Source organism: Leptinotarsa decemlineata, unplaced genomic scaffold, assembly GCF_025532065.1.
Source record: "Leptinotarsa decemlineata unplaced genomic scaffold, Ldec_3_MD MMD2_tig00003192_RagTag_RagTag, whole genome shotgun sequence".
Lineage (NCBI taxonomy): Eukaryota > Metazoa > Arthropoda > Insecta > Coleoptera > Chrysomelidae > Leptinotarsa > Leptinotarsa decemlineata.
In genome coordinates, this window is record NW_027412582.1 from 1,418,496 (window position 1) to 1,441,015 (window position 22,520).

General features: G+C 34.0%; 1 long non-coding RNA gene across 3 annotated transcripts in view; it reads left to right on the plus strand.

The window, feature by feature from the left end:
- The window catches only part of LOC141483220 (uncharacterized), a 161,607-nt gene that overhangs the window by 107,745 nt on the left and 31,342 nt on the right, over positions 1-22,520 (plus strand). The gene's annotated exons all lie outside the window — the stretch shown is intronic.

The window sequence follows — 22,520 nt, forward strand, 5'->3', positions numbered from 1 at the left end:
TGGCCATGAATATGGCCCACCTCTACCAATCCATCTATTGTGGAAAATATGGTTCAGATGGTCACGCACAATCAAACTAAAATGAGGAGGAGCGCCATCATGCATAAACCACATATCTCTTCGGGTTTGCAATGGAACATGTTCCAAAAGTCCATTCAAATCGTTCTGAATGAACTCCAAATAACGTTCTCCATTCAATCGGTCCTGTAGAACGAATGGTCCTATAAGACGGTTTCCTATGATACCAGCCCAAACATTCACGTTGAATTTCCGTTGGTGTTTGGTTTGCAATATCCCATGGGGATTTTCTTCGGCCCATATATGGAGATTATGAGAGTTGATAACTCCATCTCTACTGAAACCTGCTTCATCAGTGAATAAAACTCGATTAATAAAAGTCATATCCTCTCTTTGCCTATCCATGAACCAATTGGCATATTCCAGTCGTGCTGGAAAATCTTGAGGTGTCATGGCATGTGAAATGGGTGGAGCAGTTGTTCCCTAATTATTCTATGAATAGTGGACTTGGATGTATGGAACTGTTCTGATAGATTTCTGATGCTCATTGAAGGATCATCAGCGACGGCTTCCAAAATATTTTCCTCCAATACAACGGTACGTACAGTCCTAGGAGCGCCCTCACCACCTCGTTTTGGCAAAACTGTACCTACAATAATATCGAAATAAAACAACGTGCTCAAATTAATTATCAATTATTACATACCTGTCTCCCTTAAGCTGCGATCGACACGCTCGAATGTTTCTCTTGACGGTACCGTTCGATTGGGAAAATGCTCGGAATACAGACGACGAGCTTCTGCAGCATTACAAAATGCTCGTCCATAAAATACATGCATATCTGCATATTCATTGAATGTAAACTGTTCGGCCATATCAAAAAAATTCAAAATATCGTATAGAATATTGACAATACAATGATAGTCATATGACAACGCACCACTCAACAAAACAAAATCGCATTCCAGTTTCTCATTTTTTATCAAAACTTTCTAAAAGGTTTTTTTGTCAACATCTGTGAAAGAAATGGAACATAATTATTCCCTGGATATTTTTCACCTGATCATGTGCAGCCGTTTTTGTAGTTCATTCGTTTGCTTTTTATTAGTATAGTAAATATTTTTTCCGATGTGCGTTTTTTCAGCTAAATTTAGATTCGTGTTGAAGAATTTCTCCCATAAAATTATAATTATCAGTGAAACTCCCCAACAGTTTAGCTGTGAAGAAGAATTTGAAACATTTGAATGTTGAGTTTCATGAGATTCAGATAACTGATCAACACGAAACGTGATTATTCCACACGTATTATGTACATACAAAATATGGAATGAATTCGATATTTCATAGTAGAGTAGCTTGTTAGTTTAAAAACACCACGAATCTACAGAACTTGATATTTCTTTTGAAAAAATATCTGCTATCACAATTGTGACTTAAACTTCCATATAGGTACTGTACTTTTTGTTTACGACTTCATTTTAGCATACTTTGTATTATTCCTGTTATAAATGTTGTTGAATTAACGTTATCATTATTATTTCTGCTTTGATAATTATTCATTTCAAATAATGGTGGACGAGCGGGTTTGATGTCGTCGAGTAGAACTACATTTTTATCAAGACTCGTTGCTCCGATCGACTTTCCACACGAGTACTTTTATTCATAAAATTGTCCAAGTAACCTTATTTTGTTGAAAAATATTGAAAAATATCTGTCATTTCAAAGTTTTGGGGTGTGGACCATCGGGGGTAGTCCGTTCCTGACTTTGTAGCAAAACAACTGACTCCTGCATGAAAGCTCATCGACGGAATTCATTTTTTTAGTCAATTACCAAAATTTGGATGATTTTGAATATTCACTTGAAAAGTTATCAAAGAAAAACATTTTTCATTTTGTAACTTCGAGGGCCCGTAACTTGGTTACGAAGACTTTTAGGAAAAAAAGTTATATGAAGTACTGGTGTTATTTTGACCCCATCTATACATTTTCGAGAGGAAAAGAGGAAGTCCAGGGACACCCTGTATATTTGCTGCCACCAAGAATAAAATGCAGCATTTAAGAACAACCAGCTGACTTGAGCTGACGTTGATTTCAGATGTCGTGTAATGAAAATATAATTACCAATTTATTAGAATAAAAAAAAGAAACACTCATTTGTGTTGAAAGCATGGTGGTGATCTCGATGGTGGTAGAAGGACGGCATTTTAAATGTATACAGGGTGTTCCTTATACACATGCTAATATTTAAGGAGGTAATTCTTAGACCCATTTTAAGGAAAAAACGTCCTATGGACGTATGTCCTAAACGCCTTAACTTTTGAGATACAGGGTGGCAAAGTTTTCAAAAATAATCAGTTTTTTAATAATAACTGAGATAATTTTCTAGACATCTTTGGCATATTTGGTACATATGTTCCATGCCTCAAGGCGCATTTTCTGATGTACAATTTTCTTAATTTTCTCTGCCAGTGGCGTACGTACGAGTATTGAAATGTATATTTTTGGCGAAAAAAATACTACGCCACTGCTTCATCTTGAATTAAAAATTATTTTTAAAATCTCCATACATTTTTGAGCACATTTGATTTGCTGGGTTTTCTTTGTCCGACGCATGGTTTTCGCTCAAAAAATTAAAAATCGCTTTACTTAAGGATAAATTCCTTAAAAATCTGATGCGGTATCGTGCATCGACTGAAAGCAAACTAAGAGATCAGATTTGTTGCAAAATAATTAAGGATCTAAAAGGTATTTGTTTGTTGTCAGATGCACTGTTCTCAATTAAAATTACGTCATAACGCAGCACCGCTTAATAATTTTTGAAAACATAAATTTAGTTATCCTGGAATAAATGACGTGTAGCAGAATTTATTTACTGCACCTCTTGGAAATATGGAGTTTGTCGATATGTGATTTCTTTTAAAGATTAAAAGCAGAAAAAACAGCGTACTCACCATAGCAATAAAAAACGAATTCTCTGTATGTACAAACGTCAGTAGCTAATATTGATGTTGGTTTAAAGTAAGGTGTTGGTGTTAAAAACTGTCACAGCGCGTTTTGATTGATTTTGAAGTGTTATTGAAGTTATTTTGGTAGTCCGCTGTTTTTCTGAATATCAGTAAATATGGTAAATTATACGAATGCGGAAATGGCGCAAATGCATTACGTATATGGCCTTGCCGATGGTAATGCAACAGAAGCCAGGCGCATTTATCAGGAAAGATATCCTAATCGTGCCTTACCAGATAGCCGAACCTTTTCAAATATTCATCGTCGACTTGGGGAAACTGGTAGTTTCAAGAAAGGGACTCCGGAAGGTAGACCTCGTGTAGTAAGAACTCCTGAAATTGAGGAAGCGGTGCTGCAAGGAATTGAGGAACATCCTGAGACGAGTACAAGGAAGATCGCTAGAACTCTGGATATTTGTCATCAAATTGTTTGGCGTATTTTGGTTGATTTTTTGTTATACCCATACCATATTTCAAGAGTGCAGGCATTACTCCCCAGATATTTTCCACAGCATGTGAACTTCAGTCAGTGGTATCTACAAAGTATTGCACTAAATCCGCAGTTTGAGACACAAATTTTGTTCACAGACGAAGCAAATTTTTCTCGGAATGCCATTCAAAATTTCCATAACAATCATGTGTAGGCTGAAGAAAATCCCCATGCAATAACCGAAACCCATTTCCAACACCAATTTTCGGGTAATGTATGGGCAGGAATTATAGGTGATCATCTAATAGGCCCATTTTTTCTACCAGGAAGCCTTGATAGTCGTTCTTATTTACACTTTCTCGAACAAATTTGTGCTATTCGTTTAGACTTACTGTCACAAAATAAAATAAAACTCGTTTTGGTGAAAAATTTATTTTTTTGCAGATTATGTTTTCAAATATTATTAGGGAATTGGTAATGCGTTATGAAGCAATTTTCAGATTCTCATTCATTTTAGAATTGATCTAATTTCTTAATTTGCTTTTTGTCGATTTTTATTTTTTTGAGTGAAAATCATGCGTCGGACAAAGAAATACCAAGAGATCAAATTTTCTCAAAAATAAATGAGGATTTTAAAAATGATTTTATTTTGAAAAGAAAGCATTGGCGTAGTACTTTTTCCCCAAAAATATTCAATGCGAAACCCGTAGGGATGCCACTGTTTGAAAAAATACAAATTTGTGTACATCGGAAAATGCGCCTTGAGGCCGTGGAACATATGTACCAAATATGCCAAAAATGTCTACAAAATTATCTCAGTCATTATTAAAAAACTGATTATTTTTGAAAACTTTGCCACCCTGTATCTCAAAAGTTAAGGCGTTTAGGACATACGTCCATAGGAAGTTTTTTTCTTAAAATGGGTCTAAGAATTACCTCATTGAATATTAGCATGTGTTTAAGGAACACCCTGTATATTTGTCAATAAAATTGATGTCATTTGCAGTAAAAATATCAATCTTCGAAACACAAACAATGTCTTTAACAGTTTTATAAGTACAAAAGTGAAATGGCTTCTATTTGTTAGTTTTCAGTTGGTGAAATATCTATTATACTTTCCTAGTATCCAATACTGGCTGTATTATATTTTATAACGTCTTTACAAAACCACTTTTTGAGAGTATCAGGACAAATTTTATAGTAACTGCTGAAATGTTTATAAAACTGTTTTGTAGTGTTTGTAAAAGGCCTCACAAAATATTGATAAAGACTATAATGTTTTATAAAACGGTGCCAATTTCCCATTTATAGATGTTTAATAAACACATTGAAAACATTTCTGGGAGAAATACAGTTTTATCCGAAATGTTTTCGCAGCTATTATAAAATACGAAATTGCTAGTTGGGCTACGTCAATCATAATCTATAGAAAATATTGATGTTTTTCACTTCACCTCATCTGCATTGTTACATTGAAAATGTATTGAATCCGATATTATTTCTAAAAACCTCAGGCACTATAAGTTGGTAGGACAAACTTTCTTTCCGAAGTAATAATTCTTTCTCGATGTCGATTTCCGAAGTACCTAATACTTTTTCTCGGTGTAGATTTCCGAAGTAATAATTTTTTGTCTCAGTGTAGAACGTAGCATTGCTGCATTTCATATTGCAGAGGTACCAGACCCTCCATTACCGGAATTAAAATTAATGATTGCACACAATCCTTATCGAGAGAATTTATGGTATAATAATACCTATTATTAGTAACTGGATAATATTTCTCTTGTGCATCGAAACTGCTGTTACGTGATTTCAAGGAAGCGGGCACACACATCGTTACAAAGTAAGGATTTCGTTTGTATACTTCAAATTCAAATCAAAGGAATAACATGGAACAATACTACATTTTGAATATTAAGTTTCCCCGTAGGTTTTTATTACTTCCTTCTGCATTCACAAATAACAAAGAGCCGTCTTCTGTTCAACTGATAAATGTTCTCGATCCTAAAGGCATTGTCTTTTATTATAATCGGGGTTCATTGTTCTTACGAATTAAAATAATTAAGAAAACCCTTTGTTCCGTCTTCTAACTTGAATGGAATACTCAAAAGCAAGCATCCTTCTCTTTGTCATTCAAAAGTCTGAAGCATCTTGTTCTTATTCTTCCATTTCCCAACCTGATACTTTTTCATTTAACCAACGTTTCTCAGCAATCAGCTTTTCTATCGAGAAGATTCAAGTATTCTTTTGTACTCGAAAATTAAATTATATTTTTTAAACCTATTTTATGATTGAGTTTTTGCATGCTCCCAGATGAATAAATTCGTACTCATTTACACAACTCATCTGTTTTGATCCACGATTATTTTATCGTGAGTATGAATGCTTAATGGACACAAGAGGTATTATGAATATTTTTAATGATTTTGAAAATATCCGGCTCGAAGGACCAATATTTCGACACACGATTATTTTATCGTGAGTATGAATGCTCAATGCACACAAGAATTATATTAACTCTTGTTAAAAGATAGGATATGAAAAATAACTGGCAAGATGTACTGTATACAAGACAAGATTTATTCTGAGTGTACTCTTACAAGGTTTAAAACGTAATAATATGATTTTATGAAAGGTAGTTATAGTCTAGTTCACAAGTACTTTTTTTGTAACATTTTTCAGCCCTGTCCAAAAATTACGACCAAGGTGTCATTCGATTCGTATTTTTGCCTTTGAATACAAATTGAAAGGCACCTCAATCATAAATAATTATTCAATAGAGACGAACTGAAAGTACGTGAAATGTCCCTCGTGAAGTAGACTCAAAAGCTGGCCTCGAATCAACCTAGTCCGTTCCTGATCGATTGTATTTCGATTCCCTCGCGCAAAAAGTGCTAGGTAGCCGGTTCGTTATTGAATTTTCTCTCCTAATCCATACAAATTACGCCCGTTAAAAAGATCCTGCACTCACCTCGGTATGTCATCTGATATATTTATGATAGTCTGGTCACGAAGACGTGACTGCATCCAGTGTTACAAGTCGCGGATGACCGATAAAACGTCCTCCAGCCGTAATTGGTCCCATTAAACTATTACGGACAATTTACGAAGATGACAAATTTTCGAGCATCAACAGTTTACAAGTCGCGGAATTGGCGGTTTTCACAATTTTTGGAAGGACAAATTGGGTCATTACACGCGATACGTGTCAGAATTTCATTAAGGAAATTGCTGTAATTCATCAAACTGGTGCCATTGTCTGTATCTTTCATTACAAACCACTCTGTTGCTTGCTAATTTCAGGAAGATATTTCATAGAAGAAGGGTTGAGATTGTCTGAAAGCAGAGAAAGTATATAAACCTCTTGAAATTTGTGAGAAAATAGTTATTTATTATTAACTTTCTCGTCAATTTATATTTTCAATTCATTGTTTTTCGCTCATTTTTACTGCCCTGAAGAAGCTTCCCATTAGAAGCGATAGCTTGGCTAAGTAAAGAGAGGTTGATTTTTGATTTTTTGACTGAGATACCCTGTTAATCTATTTTACCGTACATTTCTCCGTATATATATACATACATCGGAAAAGTCTAGGGATATTTTTATAACATACTAAATATCATAAAAATAAATGCACGAGGTCGTTTAATTTCGATTAAATTGGTACACTCGACCACCCTGTAGATTTCTATGGGTTGAACAAAGCCTGCAAAAACGGTAACTAATCTTTTATCAAGTTTTTTTACAAACTGTAGGTTTTCGGCTAAAATGAATAATCTGAAAGTGTCGAGTTTGTACATTCTATGCAGTTCTTGCTCAGCAATTAAACTGGAAATATTGTGCTTTAACATGGAACGCCATCACTTACCATTGGCTGAGATGAATAGAGCTGTAGGGCTTCTTCAAGGTGGCATGCGACAAAATGATGTAGCTCTTCATTTGGGGGTCTCCCAAAGTGTCATCAGTCGATTGTGGCGGCGTTTCCGTGAAACTGGCAGTCCAGCCTAACAACATCCAGGGCGAGGACGCGCTACAACTGCAGTTCAAGACCGATTTTTGGTCTTAACCGCAAGAAGACAACCGACAATCACAGCACCTGAGTTGGTTAACGTGTTGCAGCAGACGCACTAGGTAACCATTGGTCGTGATACTGTCAGAAATCGACTGCATGAAGCGGATCTCCACAACAGAAGGCCACTTAGATGTCCACCTTTGTCGAGAGGCAATCGCGGTAGAAGATTAGAGTGGTGTCAAGAACATCAAAACTGGGATGCAAATGATTGGGCCACAGTTTTGTTTACAGGCGAATCCAGATTTGGATTTCATCCAGATTCTCGTCGAGTAAGATTGTGGAAACGACCTGGAAATAATGAACGTTTGAGACACGTCCAGGAAGTCCACACATACAGAGGTAGTACAGTAATGCAATGGGGAAGAATCATGATCGGCGGCAGAACCGATCTCGCACAGCTCGACAGTACCTCGACACCATTCTTCTACCTATCGTCCGTCCGTTTGCTGGTGCTGTTGCTGAAAACTTCCACCTAATGCACGATAATGGTCGTCCACATGTCGCGCGTCTAGTGACTGACTGGCTCACCAACGAAGGAGTTGATGTATTGCCATGGCCAGCACAATCACCGGACCTGAATCCCATCGAGCATGTGTGGGACATGCTTCAACGAAGAATTACTCCGCATATGGGAAACATTCACACAACGTTTCAATTGAGAGAGCTTTTAATCGCTGAATGGGCAAATGTACCTCAACAAGACATTTACAAACTCATTTTGTCGATGCACGATTGATGTAGGGCCGTAATAAACCAGCGTGGAGGCCATACTTTGTACTGATTCCAATTTTTTTTGTATTATAATTTTTTTTCAGGTTGCCAAAGGAGAGCCATATTTTTTTTTAGTTTTGCTTATATGCGTACTCAGTATTTTTGACCATTTAATAAATTTTGTTGTAAGTTACATTCATTTATTAATCACCCGTCAACTTTTTTTCCCTAAAGCGATCTAAAAAAAAAATTATTGCCATACAAAAATCCAATTTAGTTTACAAAATTTCTTGTATGGATTGTTCTAAAACATATATAGGACAATCATCTAGGCCTCTAAGTAGTCGCATCACTTCACATAAGAGCGACTGTAGACGAAATGTTAATTCTAGTGCATCAACAGCACATGTTGATTCGGAGGATCATAAAATGAATTTTGAAAATCCAAATATTTTAGATAGAGAAACCAATACAACTAAAATAATATTTTTGGAAATGATACATATTAATAACGAAGAACATTCAATGAATAAACGAACTGATATTGATAGTCTTAGCAAAATTTACACGTACCTTCTGAAATATGATAAAGAAAATAAAAGATCTAGTAATTCGAGTATCATTCAGAATTTTCCAACTTGACATTGTCAGGCAGAATTTTTACCAACTGTCATTATTTAATGTTTTTCTATCTGTTTTTGAACCGTTTTATATTTTATTCTCACGTTAGTAAGTTCTCCATATTTATATATTTTTTACAAGATATATAATCTTATTATTGTAGTTGTCCTGACGAAGGTGTGAAATATACCGAAAGCTTGACATATAACAAAGAGTTTTCTTTGTATTGACTGCAACCTCACGAATTAAACCGATTTATATATATATATATATATATATATATATATATATATATATATATATATATATATTTCATAAAAAGTGACATTTTGTTACCTGTCATCAGAGATAAAATGTCAAACTTTTTTCCCGTCACAGAAAAATAACTATTTTTATATGAAGTACGTGAAATGAGTGTTTTTTAGACCAGGGTCGATAATTTTTGAAAGTCTACACCAGCTGAGAAAATTTAAATATGCGATGTCGTACTGCTGAGCCGATTTCTTCAGTAACAATTCAATTGAAGCTCTTTTTGCAGCTTCTTCAATATTATCAGAAACACACAATTCCTCACTATTGTCCTTCATTATGCATGACATTAAACACCAGCAAGAACTTTAAATGAAACGCGTGAGCTGTAAACAATAATGTTTGTTAGTAACGAAGTGATTCGGCGTCACCTGACACGGCTACTTCATAGTAAATGCGATAACATGAAAACAGTTTACTGACAAGAGATGTCAAAATGTGTTTTTATAGATATTTCAAATTTATTTATTTTATTAGGAAAATCGGGCAGTTGCACAAAAAACTTTGTATGATATTTGTGTTGAAAGTAAGTTTTACTTTGTTCAACTTTGCTTTACTTTGCTCATTTCGGAAACTTTAACATTCATCTTATTTTTCAAACAGACCTGTTGAGACTCGTGCCCTTCAGAGTTTTGACAAACCACTTGCCCTACAAATCCACCGAAGGAGCTCATTGTAAGTAAATCATTCAATTTCTGGGCAGGTACCTCTCGATTCCTTAAACCACTCGAACGGGCCCCAACCTTCCAATTCAAAAGAATAGTTTATTCCCGTCATTATGCGACATTGTGCAAGTTCAACACCCAAACATTACATCCCACTCATAATCGCGTTACAATAGATAATGGTATTGTTATGGCTTTTCCTTTCCTTTCGTTTTCCATAATCGTTGTCTGACTGACATTGATTTTCTGTCGCTCACAATTAACCTTTAGCTAGTTTATGCAATTTCAGTAACCGTATTATCCTTTCTCTACGTCACTCGAAGTGGTCGTGTTGTGAATTCTTCGACTCCAGTCATTAACATTCTGACTGTGATTATTATTTCACAAAATGGAAAGTTTGATAGGATTTTTATGAATGAGGAATTGGACAGCATTTTTTGGAGTCATTGCACAGTTTCTCAATCGAGCTCTTTAGTGGATACAAAATAAAAACTAGGAGTCAGATCTGGCAAGTGACATAGGCATGGAACCATGCCTATGTCTCTTTGATATTGGTCATAGTGAATGAAACTTGTGGCATATCCTTTTTAACATATGCCTTGTTGAAGTTTTTCCTTTCTTCACGTCAATGTATAACTGATTCAAATGGTTAGAGATCCCATCAAGTGAAATTGTCCATATTTAATTGCAGTAGATTTATACCACACCAGCAAACAAAGTTTGAATCATGAATAACTTCAAACGTCTTCAGGTCATCAGCAAACAAAAGAAATTCGCTCTAAAGAATTACATCCTTCAAGTCGTTAACAAATAGGTTGAAAGGCGATGGCCCTAAATGAGAACTCTGTGGTACACCCGATGGAACTGTGATTGAGGAAGATAGTAAGTTACCATATTCTACAAATTTAAACAAGTCAATTATATTGTATATTGACACCCTAAAAGTTGTCTCAAAACCTACATATGGTAGGGTGTAAGCAACTATTAAATTTCAAGGTCAAAGGTCACAAAAATCGGTTTTTTGCGTTTTTTTTGGAAAGATCTCATTTCCTATGGGTTTTTTGCTATTTGTATTTATGCTCAATATTGTAGAATACAAAATTCTCTACAAATTTTGTTTAACAAAATTTTTTATACGGTGAACCGTTTTTGAGATAGAGGGCGGAGAGCGCGCGGTCACAGCATCACTTCAGGTCAACCGGTGCCTCCGGTCGAGAACGCGCCATATATAGTTGATGAACTATCGATAAATCAATGATTATAAATATTTGTCAATTTTTATTAACTATTATATTATATTTTGTCATTTTCTTCATGCATTAAATCTATATCTATTCATATTGTATGGAGAAGAGAAGATACTTTTTCTATTATTTTTGATAAATACATGAATTATTTACAAAGGCATTATAGTTCGAAAATAATTGTTGTATTTGATGGATATTCAGACTACAGTAAGAACGTAAAAGCTATGGAGCAGCAGAGAAGACCTGCTGCACTTTCAAAAACGTATGAAGTTTGTTTCGATGAAACAATGGTTGTACCAGTTACTCAAGAAAAATTCTTATCAAATCGAAATAACAAAGATAAGTTCATTAATATGTTAATTGAAAAATTACAAGCTGCAAATATTACTACTAAACAAGCCAGAGATGATGCAGATGTTCTTATTGTTGAAACTGCAATTGAAAATCAAAGTCTAAAAAAACTGCAGTTATAATAGGACAAGATATTGATTTACTTGTCATTTTAATTGGGCGTACACTGTCTTACGAACAAGAAATTTTCTTTAAAAAAGTTGGGAAAGGTAATGTTAAAACGGAGATATACTCGACTAAAAGTTTTGATAATTATCCTCATTCTAAAAAACATATTTTATTTCTGCACGCATTAAGTGGCTGTGACACAACTTCTGCGCTTTTTAAAAAGGGAAAAAAATCATTTTTAAAAGTTTTTGAGAAACTGACAAATTTGGATGAACTAGCTGCAGCATTTGAGGGAGAAAATTGTTCGGCCCAGAGATTATTAGAGAGTGGAACTCAAACCTTATTGGCAGTCTATAATGCTCCGAAATCTGTGAAAAGTCTCGATCATCTTCGTTATATGCATTGCGTCAAGTCTACAAAACTAAATAAACCTGTGCAGCTTTCAAATATTCCACCAAGTGCAGCTGCTCATCAACATTGCAACCGTGTATATTATCAAGTTCAAACTTGGTTAGGACATGATTTGGAACCCCAGGTATGGGGTTGGGCAATGCGAAACGATTTTCTGGAGCCTATCATGACAATTTTACCACCTGCTCCAGAAGATTTGTTAAATACAATTTTCTGCAACTGCAAGAGTGGTTGTGGTTCGCGATGCGGATGCAGGAAAGCGGGCTTGCAATGCTCTTTAGCTTGTGGCCAATGTAATGGACAAGCTTGTCTCAATGCTCTACCATATCAGAGCGACATTAACGAAGATGGAACCTTTGACCCCGAAATCATGGAAGAACTTGAGACAAATGTCGTTGAAGACGATAATGAAGACCAGTTTGAAATTTACCAGCAGCCAGAAGACGACGATGAAGAGAAAGAAGATGATTAAAATTATAAATTGTAGTTTTTGTACCCTTTATTCCATTTCTTTACTTTCAATAAAAATAAATGTATTCAATGATATTTTTTAATAAAAAGATTAATTCATAATTTATTTGTTTTTTTTTTTCATCATGTAAGAAGTTATAAATATTAATTAGTTTAAAATTCAAATATAATTCCTATATTTTCATTAACAATTCTGCAATTACATGGGCAGGTAAGTGTTTGTTAAATAAATTAATACTGAATAAAAAGTGGATAAGTTAGGAAAAAAATGATAAAATATAATATAATAGTTAATAAAAATTGACAAATATTTATAATCATTGATTTATCGATAGTTCATCAACTATATATGGCGCGTTTTCGACCGGAGGCACCGGTTGACCTGAAGTGATGCTGTGACCGCGCGCTCTCCGCCCTCTATCTCGAAAACGGTTCACCGTATAAAACATTTTTTAAACAAAATTTGTAGAGAATTTTGTATTCAACAATATTGATAATAAATACAAATAGCAAAAAACCCATAGGAAATGAGATATTTCCAAAAAAAGCGCAAAAAACCGATTTTTGTGACCTTTGACCTTGAAATTTAATAGTTGCCTACACCCTACCATATGTAGGTTTTGAGACAACTTTTAGGGGGTCAATATACAAGTATTTACAGACTTACAGCTGGTATCTCGAATTCCGAGGTGAACTTACTATAATGACTGGACTAATTGTGCTCTGCAGGCTAGATAATTTTCAATCCATTTCAGAATGTTTTCTTGAATACCCAAAGCGTTTAGTTTATGAAACAACAAATTGTGGTTTACTCGGTCAAATGCCTTTGAAAAATCTGTGTAAATAGGATCCACCAGATGTCTATTTTCGAAGGCATTTATTATACAGTGTTGATAAATAAGCAGATTTGTGCTGGTAGATCTACCACGACTGAATACATATTGTTGATTGATGATGTCTACAATACCATGTTAGCTTTTTTGTAATTAGGCTTTCAAGATTTTTAATATAATCTTCCTTAGTTCTAAAAGTTAGTATTTGGTTATTTCTTTCAAGTTGTTTCTTTTTCTTTTACTATTTCATCCATTTTTTAACATTTGTTTTTATTTTTATTTTTTTGACTTTTCTTTTTAATTTTTTTTTAATAATCTCTTGTTTTATGCGAGTTATCTAAGAATTTACATGTACACACATTTTTTCTCTTCTCGTTTGTTATTCTATTGATGAACCATACGTATTCAAACCAAATGATATTCTGATGAATCACCCACAAAATTATTTTCGACGGTCCCTTCTGCTTAGTTCTATTCGTCTTATTCAATTGTTTGTTCATCGTTCACAGTGAAAATTCAAACTTCAGCAGTTTTTTTTTAAATACTCACACCCCAAAAATGTGCACAAATTCAGTTTGCACCGGTTTTTACATATTCCTGCAAAGTTGAAAACATCATCATCATCATCACCAAACATCACACATTCAAAAGTAGGGTCACCTTTTTTCACCCAGGACAAGTCTATACTTGTTTGGCAGCAGAGAATTGCAATAGAATCGAATTTCATTTATTTTTGTGATTTTGTAAAAATATACTACATACATAATGGAACTAAAATGGAAAAAATGGATTCTTTGAAAGATAATTTTGTTTTATAAGTCATCTTCATCACGAACGAGTCTCTGTGATCATCACTGGCAACAGAATTCAGAGTGGGGACGGAGTGGGAGAGTAATAGATAGAGAAGAAGTGAATAGAGAAAAGAGGAATAAAAACTCGGAGAGGGAAATATAGGTATCACACAGCTGCACGCATTAAACTTTATCGACGAATTTTTGTTATTCCGGCTTGCGGAAATCGTCAGATTATATATTTTTCGTAATCCTTGTATTATTTCCTTCAAAATGAAAAAAAATTAGCTACGCTCGAGAATGTCGAAATGACGTTATTTTTTTACAACTTTGCTGCCCTCCCCTTCCTTTACGTCACTCTCAAATTGTCAGATTACTGGAATATACACTTTTTAGCAGGTAATTAACTCACCCTGCCTTAATCTGACGCGCTCGAGAATTTCTGATGATCAATTTTTTTTTACTAATCTGATCCTTTATCTCTCACAGGCGGCCTTATATATGGGGCTCATATTTGGTGTAGGTACTTAATCTGGTACAAGGTATCCCCCTGTATATTAATCTGCCGCGCTTTAGTAAATCTCGAAATCCCCGCTTGGGCTCCCTATTATAAGGTTTGTACGTGGTCCTTTCCCAGAACTGCATAAAAAAAGGCGATACCGGAGATACACTTATGAAATCGGTAGCTGGATAAAAATTATTACAAATTGCTGTCGAAGAAATTGATCAAGTGTGTGCTTTAGGCGATATTGAATTCATGAAGTACTGATAGTTATAAATGACAGATCATCGATAAACCGTTCACTTATGTAGTCAATTTATTCGTGTTTAAAGACTCAGTCTGAAAATTATCGCAAATATCTTCTCACGATCATCTCAATTATGTAAACACTTTGATGATGCAAAGTGAATAAACGGTGTTGGTGTCTTAGCAATATTCAAATTGGAATATGAGACACTTCAATGTCTGTTGAGAGCTAAAACTGGAACCTTTGCTTTGATTTGAAGTTTGAAAAATTGAAGAAAGCATGTTCAAAACTATTTCATTTAATTTGTCTATATTTTGGTTATATTTTGTGAGTGAAAAAGTTTGCGAAACGAGCGTAGCGAACAGGTCATTGTTTCAGAAGGTCCTCCGCTTCTTTGCTAGCAGAATCAGGAGCAATAATAACGGATATTGAGAAGCACGGAGGATGGAAGTCAACAACAGTAGCTGAGGGTTACATCGATAAATCTACTTCTTATAGAAAGGCAATTGCTGAAAGAATAATCTCAATAGCTAGCTCCAGCGTTACAGCATCGTCCTATTCACTTCATGAATTAAATGTTAATGTCCATGAACGCAAGGTATTAATATCAGCAGTTGTTCTAATTGTACTTTTCATACTAATGTTCATAAATAATAATGATAATGTAATCAATTCTACAAGAACCAAAACCTGCTGCGATTATTTTTCTAGGTTTAAATACAAGAAATCCTATTAGCGACTTTTTTAGGAAAAATTTGAAACCACTATTGGACTGAGACCCTCTCAAATTGTGATTTACCAAATTTCATAAAAAAATAATCAATATTATTAATTCTTTTGACAGAAGGGCAAGAGTTCAATCACGATTATGACGTATTACATTAGGTAGAAAAGGTTCAAAACTAAACCTTTTGGAATGTTTAGAAATGGTGGTATACTATATGTGCAATCATGTTGAAAAATCATAGAAAATTTTTCAACAGTCAGTCGTTTTCTACTCTACGAGCAACCCTCAGAAGTCTTTGAGATAGTACCAATATTTGGATTGGATATTGTTGTCCTGTCATTTTTCAGAGGCAACTCTGTTTGAGATCTACAGAAAATAAATGTCAGTTTTTTTTTGAAATACGTTCATGTTTTAGGCTTTTGATGGAGGAAGGTAAGTTATTGAAAATCTTTGCGCCGATTCGAGCTGGAGCTTTATAGGAAATATTGCGTTTAGAGAGTGGTAATCGTAAATCATCCTCACGACGTGTGTTGTTTTGGAGGAATTCGTTATTTATGAGAAACAAATCCCTATTTTTGAACACAAAAATACAGACTTCAAATACATAGAGTCTTGTACAGGTCAGAATTTCAAAACTGTTGAAGATTGCTTGACAAGAATAGTCTTTTTTCATACCAGCAATACACCTAATTATTTTTTTCTGTGATACAAGGACGTTATTCGACAGTGTAGAGTCTCCCCATAGGCAAATACCATACCTCAGTCGACTTTCCACTTGTGCATAGTATAAGTTTATTAATTGTTGCTGTGTCAAAACAACTTTGAGATTTCTGACCATATAGTGGAGAGATGAAAGTTTGGAAATCAGGAGCTTGCAATGTTCTTTCCAACCTAAATGTGAGTCAAGGAATAATCCTAAGAATTTACAGCTGTTATTTATAGGCAGAGGTGTGTTATTTAAAATTATATCTACACCTACCAATTCCCTCTGATGACAGATTTTTCTGATATCTCTAAAGGAACTAGTTTTACGAATAAATGACATATTATCTGATGACGTTTCACGACTTTGTTGGTAGTAAATCGTGAACAGCAGCAGCAGTTAGAGTTACATTCTTGGGAAACATAATCCTTATCATATATTTCCAACATGCTTCTACTTGCAGTTAAGCAACTTAACTTATATGTACGAGAGGCTTATCTATGAAATCCAAGACACTCCTTCATGTCAGTGGTTTACTATATAATGCTGTGTTTCTTTTACAAAGTGCCCCATTTCACATGGTTATTTTCTTTCCTTCGCTCAAATTAGAACAATAATAATGATGTTTATCCACCAGCATTAGAAGGAATTCCCTAATACATCGTATGCAATTCCGGATAGAATACAAAGAAAATAAACAAATCAATCAATTGTTAAGTTCACGGATGATTTTTATCATAAATTGGAGAGGAATACACAAAAAATTATATTAAGTTGTACTATGGAATATAATATAATATTGGAAACAATTTCTTTCGTAAATTCCTGAAATGTTTATTAGCAAAACTGAAATAAATTGTTTTGTTTTGCTGTATACGTTATTTGATAAATTACTACAATCATCAATTACAGTTTTATTTGAGATAACCTAATTCGGAAACTTGGTTTTTTAATACAATTGTTGTATTTAAAACAACAATTTGTAGAAAATTGCCGTAATAAAATATGGTTTTGAAAATTCTAGTGAAATTTTTTCCATGTACATGTCAGAACTCAAATCCAAAGTGAATCGTTTCTTTCGCACATACACCGCTTTTAGAGCGACTCAAAGGATTTTCCTGTAGTGCTTGTATTTTGACCTTTTAAAAAAACTACTTTTTTTCTTTCATATGTTATCAGTGTAGTGTACATTAGTACAGTTCAGTTTAGTTGAAGAAAATAACCTCGTTCGAATATTTTTGAACCTAGATCCTATCTGAATATCAAAGTTATTATCGTTACCACGGTATAACGCCTTTTCAATAACGATTTATATACTATCCGTGTCCATGTCGGGAGTGTTCTAAAATGATTTACGTCGTAATTATTTGTTTGGTGTGGGGAAGGGTATAATTTATGATAATTATGTGCTATTAAATTGGTGTAATAGGTCCAAGGTCAATTCGTTCATACCCTCAGAAATTGATTCAACGTCCAAAGGTTCGTTGAATTTATGTTCATTGTTTCAGTTTAAGTGTGTGTTTTGAGTTTATCAATGAATTAGTAGTTCAGACGATCTAAATATCGATTATTGAAAGAGGTAAACCGGTTGCAGTTGGTTTGTTTTGTTGTACATTAATACCATTACTTTTCCATTAGATTTTCAACTGGTTTTTTATCGACCTTTTTTTGGGTAATTGTTACCTTCCACAATCTGAAAAAATATAAAAATTATAATGGAGAACTTTATACAAGTTACTGATAAATAGAAGATTTTTCTTTGTGAAAAATACTTTGATTTTTACGCAGTAACTTATCGGGGTAAACTGAAAAGTTTGCCCTTCTACACTTGTATAAAGTTCTCCATTATAATTTTTATATTTTTTCAGATTGTGGAAGGTAACAATTACCCAGAAAAAGGTCGATAAAAAACTGATTTTTTCCTCCACAAAAAATGACTTTCGTTGAATATTTTCAACTGCTCTTTTGAAAAGTCGTTGTCTTACGTTTGACGGTAGATTATTGTTATGGTTTTTTTTTTGTGAAAAAATTTCATTCTGCACTAGCAATGAAATTCCTTTTTTTCTTCAACTTACATGAAAAATAACTTCCGTTATTCAAAATATTGAGCAAATCAACGAAAGTAATGTCAATAGCAACACAATCAACGGATGAAATATTCAAAATGGCCTCCATACAGTCTACTTTCGAAAGCAGAATCACAAATCGGCATTCCCGAACAATTCTCTGTCGCAAGTCTTCTAGATTTGTAGAATTTATTTAATTATTGGGACAGAAAGTTTTTGGCTTTCTACTACTCCATCTTGATACAAAAATAGGATGAGGGAATCTACCAAAGAAAGGAAGTAATCAATTTGAAAATAAGTAATTCTATAGTAAAACCAATAATGATTGAGAGTAAAGCGCGTTGTCATATCTAAATATTACGTTACCAGTTTATAGCAGAATCAAAATATAGTAAGCAGTAGAGTTGTAGGTTGTGGCAAATTATAGATAATACACAATACTAGTACGATTAAAAGGTATTATTTATGACAAAAATCAGTAATGAGCTTGTAATGAGTAATACTTATACATTTCCTGATTACTGATCAGTTAAAATTCATTATTTTCTGTATAGTGTTAGATATTTATTACAACTAGTGGCAACGCTGTACGCAATGATATTTCTGTCTTTGTCACTTCACCGTAACTTCCATCTCATCGTTGCAGTCCTCACTAATGTACTTGCAGCCCTGAGCGTATCATTGGTTTGTGAATTATACAGCGTGAATTGTACGTTTTACAGTTAAGTTAGTCAGCAATCGACGTGTTGCGATAACAATTGGTGAAAATAATAGTGCTAATAAGTGTTTAAGCGTTACATAATTATATTTCTACACCGTTCTCAAACTACTCAAAAAGTGGGAGACATGGTCGGGCCTTCCACGTCGAAAAAGGTAAAACGGTCGGAGTCTCGGTCAGTAAGAGAAAAACAAATTGTACTGCGAGTATTTCACTGTCTTGAAAGAGATCATCAGCCACCAAAAGATGACTTTGTGCATATGTGCTGTAATTCTACGTGTGTACCTCCGAATAACCAACCGGGCATTTCTACATCATTAAGTTCCACAATTATAAAAGATAAATTAGTTGATATGTGCTCTCATTATATCGGTGTACCAAAATCATCGATTTACAAATTACTAAGAGAAGCAGAAATTCATGGGGACGTACAAACGCCAACAACTAGTAGCAGACGAAAAAAAATCACAGTTGATGAAGAAGCCAAAACCAGTATACGCAGAACTATTCACAGTTTCTTTTTCAGAAATGAGCTGCCCACACTACAAACAGTTCTGGAGGCACTTAGCGATCATGAATTGGTCCCAAAAATGGGTGAAGAAACTTTTAGGAAACTTGTACACGAAATGAAATTTACATACGGAAAAGTTGACAGGAAAATCATTCTCATTGAACGTCAAGAAATAATAGCATGGAGAAGAAACTATCTAAGAAAAATTGACGAATTTCGGAAGCTCAAAAAAAAATTGTACTTCATGGACGAGACATGGGTTAACCAAGGACATACGGTCAAAAAAGTATGGCAGGATGGTAATATAACAAGTGCACGACAAGCCTTTATTGAAGGTTTGTCAGTTGGGTTAAAACAGCCATCTGGAAAAGGTAGTCAGTCGTCTGATAGTTAGGCATATAGGAAGCGACAGTGGATTTTTATCAAATGGTGAATTAATATTTAAATCTAAGAAAACAGGCGACTATCATGAAGAGATGAATGCGGAGGTGTTTGAAAAATGGTTTGAAGGCATCATTTTACTTGTGGAACCTGGGTCTGTCATCGTCATGGACAATGCCCCATACCATAGTCGACATTTAGAACCATTACCGAAACAATCATGGAAAAAAGCAGCAATTCAAAAATGGTTAATTAATAAGAACATCCAATATAACAAAGATAGTTTGAAGGCAGAACTACTTCGGCTAACAAAATTACACACAGACAAATATAAAAAATTCGCAGTGGATGAAATGGCGTTAAGTCGTGGAATTACAGTTTTAAGGTTACCACCATACCACTGCGAATTAAACCCAATAGAATTAATCTGGGCGCAAGTAAAAGGATATGTGGCACGAGAAAACAGAACATTTAAATTAGTGGACGTGCAACATCACCTACAAGAAGCTATTCGAACTGTTTCTGCAGAAGACTGGAAGAAATGCATGCAGCATGTTTGAAAAGAGGAGCAAAAAATGTGGGACGTAGACAACCGTATTGAACACAATATTGAACCAATCATAATTCATTTTGATGATAGCGGTAGCAACAGTGACGAATCTGAGGTTGAAGATTAGACGAAAATTTGTACATTTACATTTATATTATATTCTATTATCAAAAATTTGTAATTTGTATTTTCTAGTACCCCTGACGATGAGTTTAAGTTACTCGAAAGCTTGAGAATAGTTATAAAGAGTTCACTTATCAATTGCTGCAACCCAATAGTGAAAAAAAGTTATATATATATATATATATATATATATATATATATATATATATATATATATATATATATGTGGTTTTTATTAATATTGTTAATTTATTTGGTACCTACTATAATTACCACGATTATTACTCAATTTTCATAAGGCCCACCTAATGACTACAACGATTAGGTAAATTACGATATTGCAAAGTTTTAATGAAATAAATAAAAAATGTGTATGAATATTTTAACTAATTGTACTAAGAATTTTTCTTTCATTCTTAACCCTCTCAAAAATTAATAAGCACGCCCCCGATTTGCTGTCAACTGGGCTTACTTCTACTCTCAATCATTATTGGTTTTAGTATAAAGTAGAACTCATGTGATTGCTATCTGATTTTTATTCCACAACGAATGTTTGTATAATTCTGTGTTCATATAGAAGTATTTGTTTCCAAATGTTTTTTTTTCGTGTAATTCAATGTTTATATGAAATTAGCTGTTTCGGGGAGGATTTTCTTTCAGTTTGTATCTGAAAGTTACTTCTTTGCATGATCTACACATCCATGTATAGAGTTACTTATTTTCAAATTGATTACTTCCTTCCTTTCTTTGGAAGTTTCCTTCATCCTTTTTTTTGTATCAAGATGGAGTAGTAGAAATCCAAAAACTTTCTTTCCCAAAAATTAATCCCTCCTGAAAATATAACCCCTTCAATATAATTAAATTTGTTATGGTGGATCTATTTGACATAAATCCATGTTGTTGCGGATATATGATATTACGAACTGAGGAATGTACGCGGTTGTAGATGACAATTTCGAAAAGTTTTGCAAAGTTCGATAGGAATGAGATAGGACGATAATTCCGAATATCAGATGGATCTTCAGACTTGAAAATGAGACAAACTCGTGATATCTTCCATAATTCACGAAAATTATTATTTTTACTGCAAGATTGAAAAGTGTTAGTAAGGGATAGACCAATACACCGATACAATCTTTTACGAAAAAGGACGGTATATTATCAGGACCAGAAGTAAACTTATTTTTTAGTTTACTTGCCGCAATCAAGATTTCCTGTTCGCTGATGTTTTCAAGCAATTTGAATTTGATTAGCATGGATGCAAAGTAGTTTCATCAACTGCAGAGTCTGAATATGTACTGTTGAAAAATTTTTCAAAACTATTTCCTGTTCCATCTGGAGCATCAATAGTGAAGCCATCATATTTCATCCCAACTGGAATACGGGAGGTTCTATTCTTGAAGTGTACATATGACCACAATGAATGAGGATTAGATACTACAGATTCTTGTATAGAATTAAAAAAAATCATGCAGTTTTGATTTGATGACAAGTCTAAGGCTCTTGAATCAATAATTGTACTGCATATTACCAACTTTCTTGTACTTCTCTCTGTTGATGATTTCCTCATTGAAATGAGGAAAAAATAAAACATTCAACATTTGATTTCGCAATAACGAATCAACCAATTTCGAAAAATATACAGAAGTAGTAGAGGGACATAAGTCCTTTCAAATCGAGTTTGTAATAGCAATTTTTCATGTTCGAGTCGTACAAAAACTTGGATACATATTACGACCGTTGAAAGATTATTCGACGAGTGAAACCGCGAGAGTTGATAATTACCTATTTTTAGTTCGTTCTATCAGGAATCGAATCACTTATTTCGAAGTGTAGTTACTATTACCGACTATTTCGAATAAGAAAAGTTGCACGATTAACACATAAATGGGTATATTTTAAAGTTGGCAAACACTATTTCAAATTAATTATCAGCTAACGGCGAGTTTGT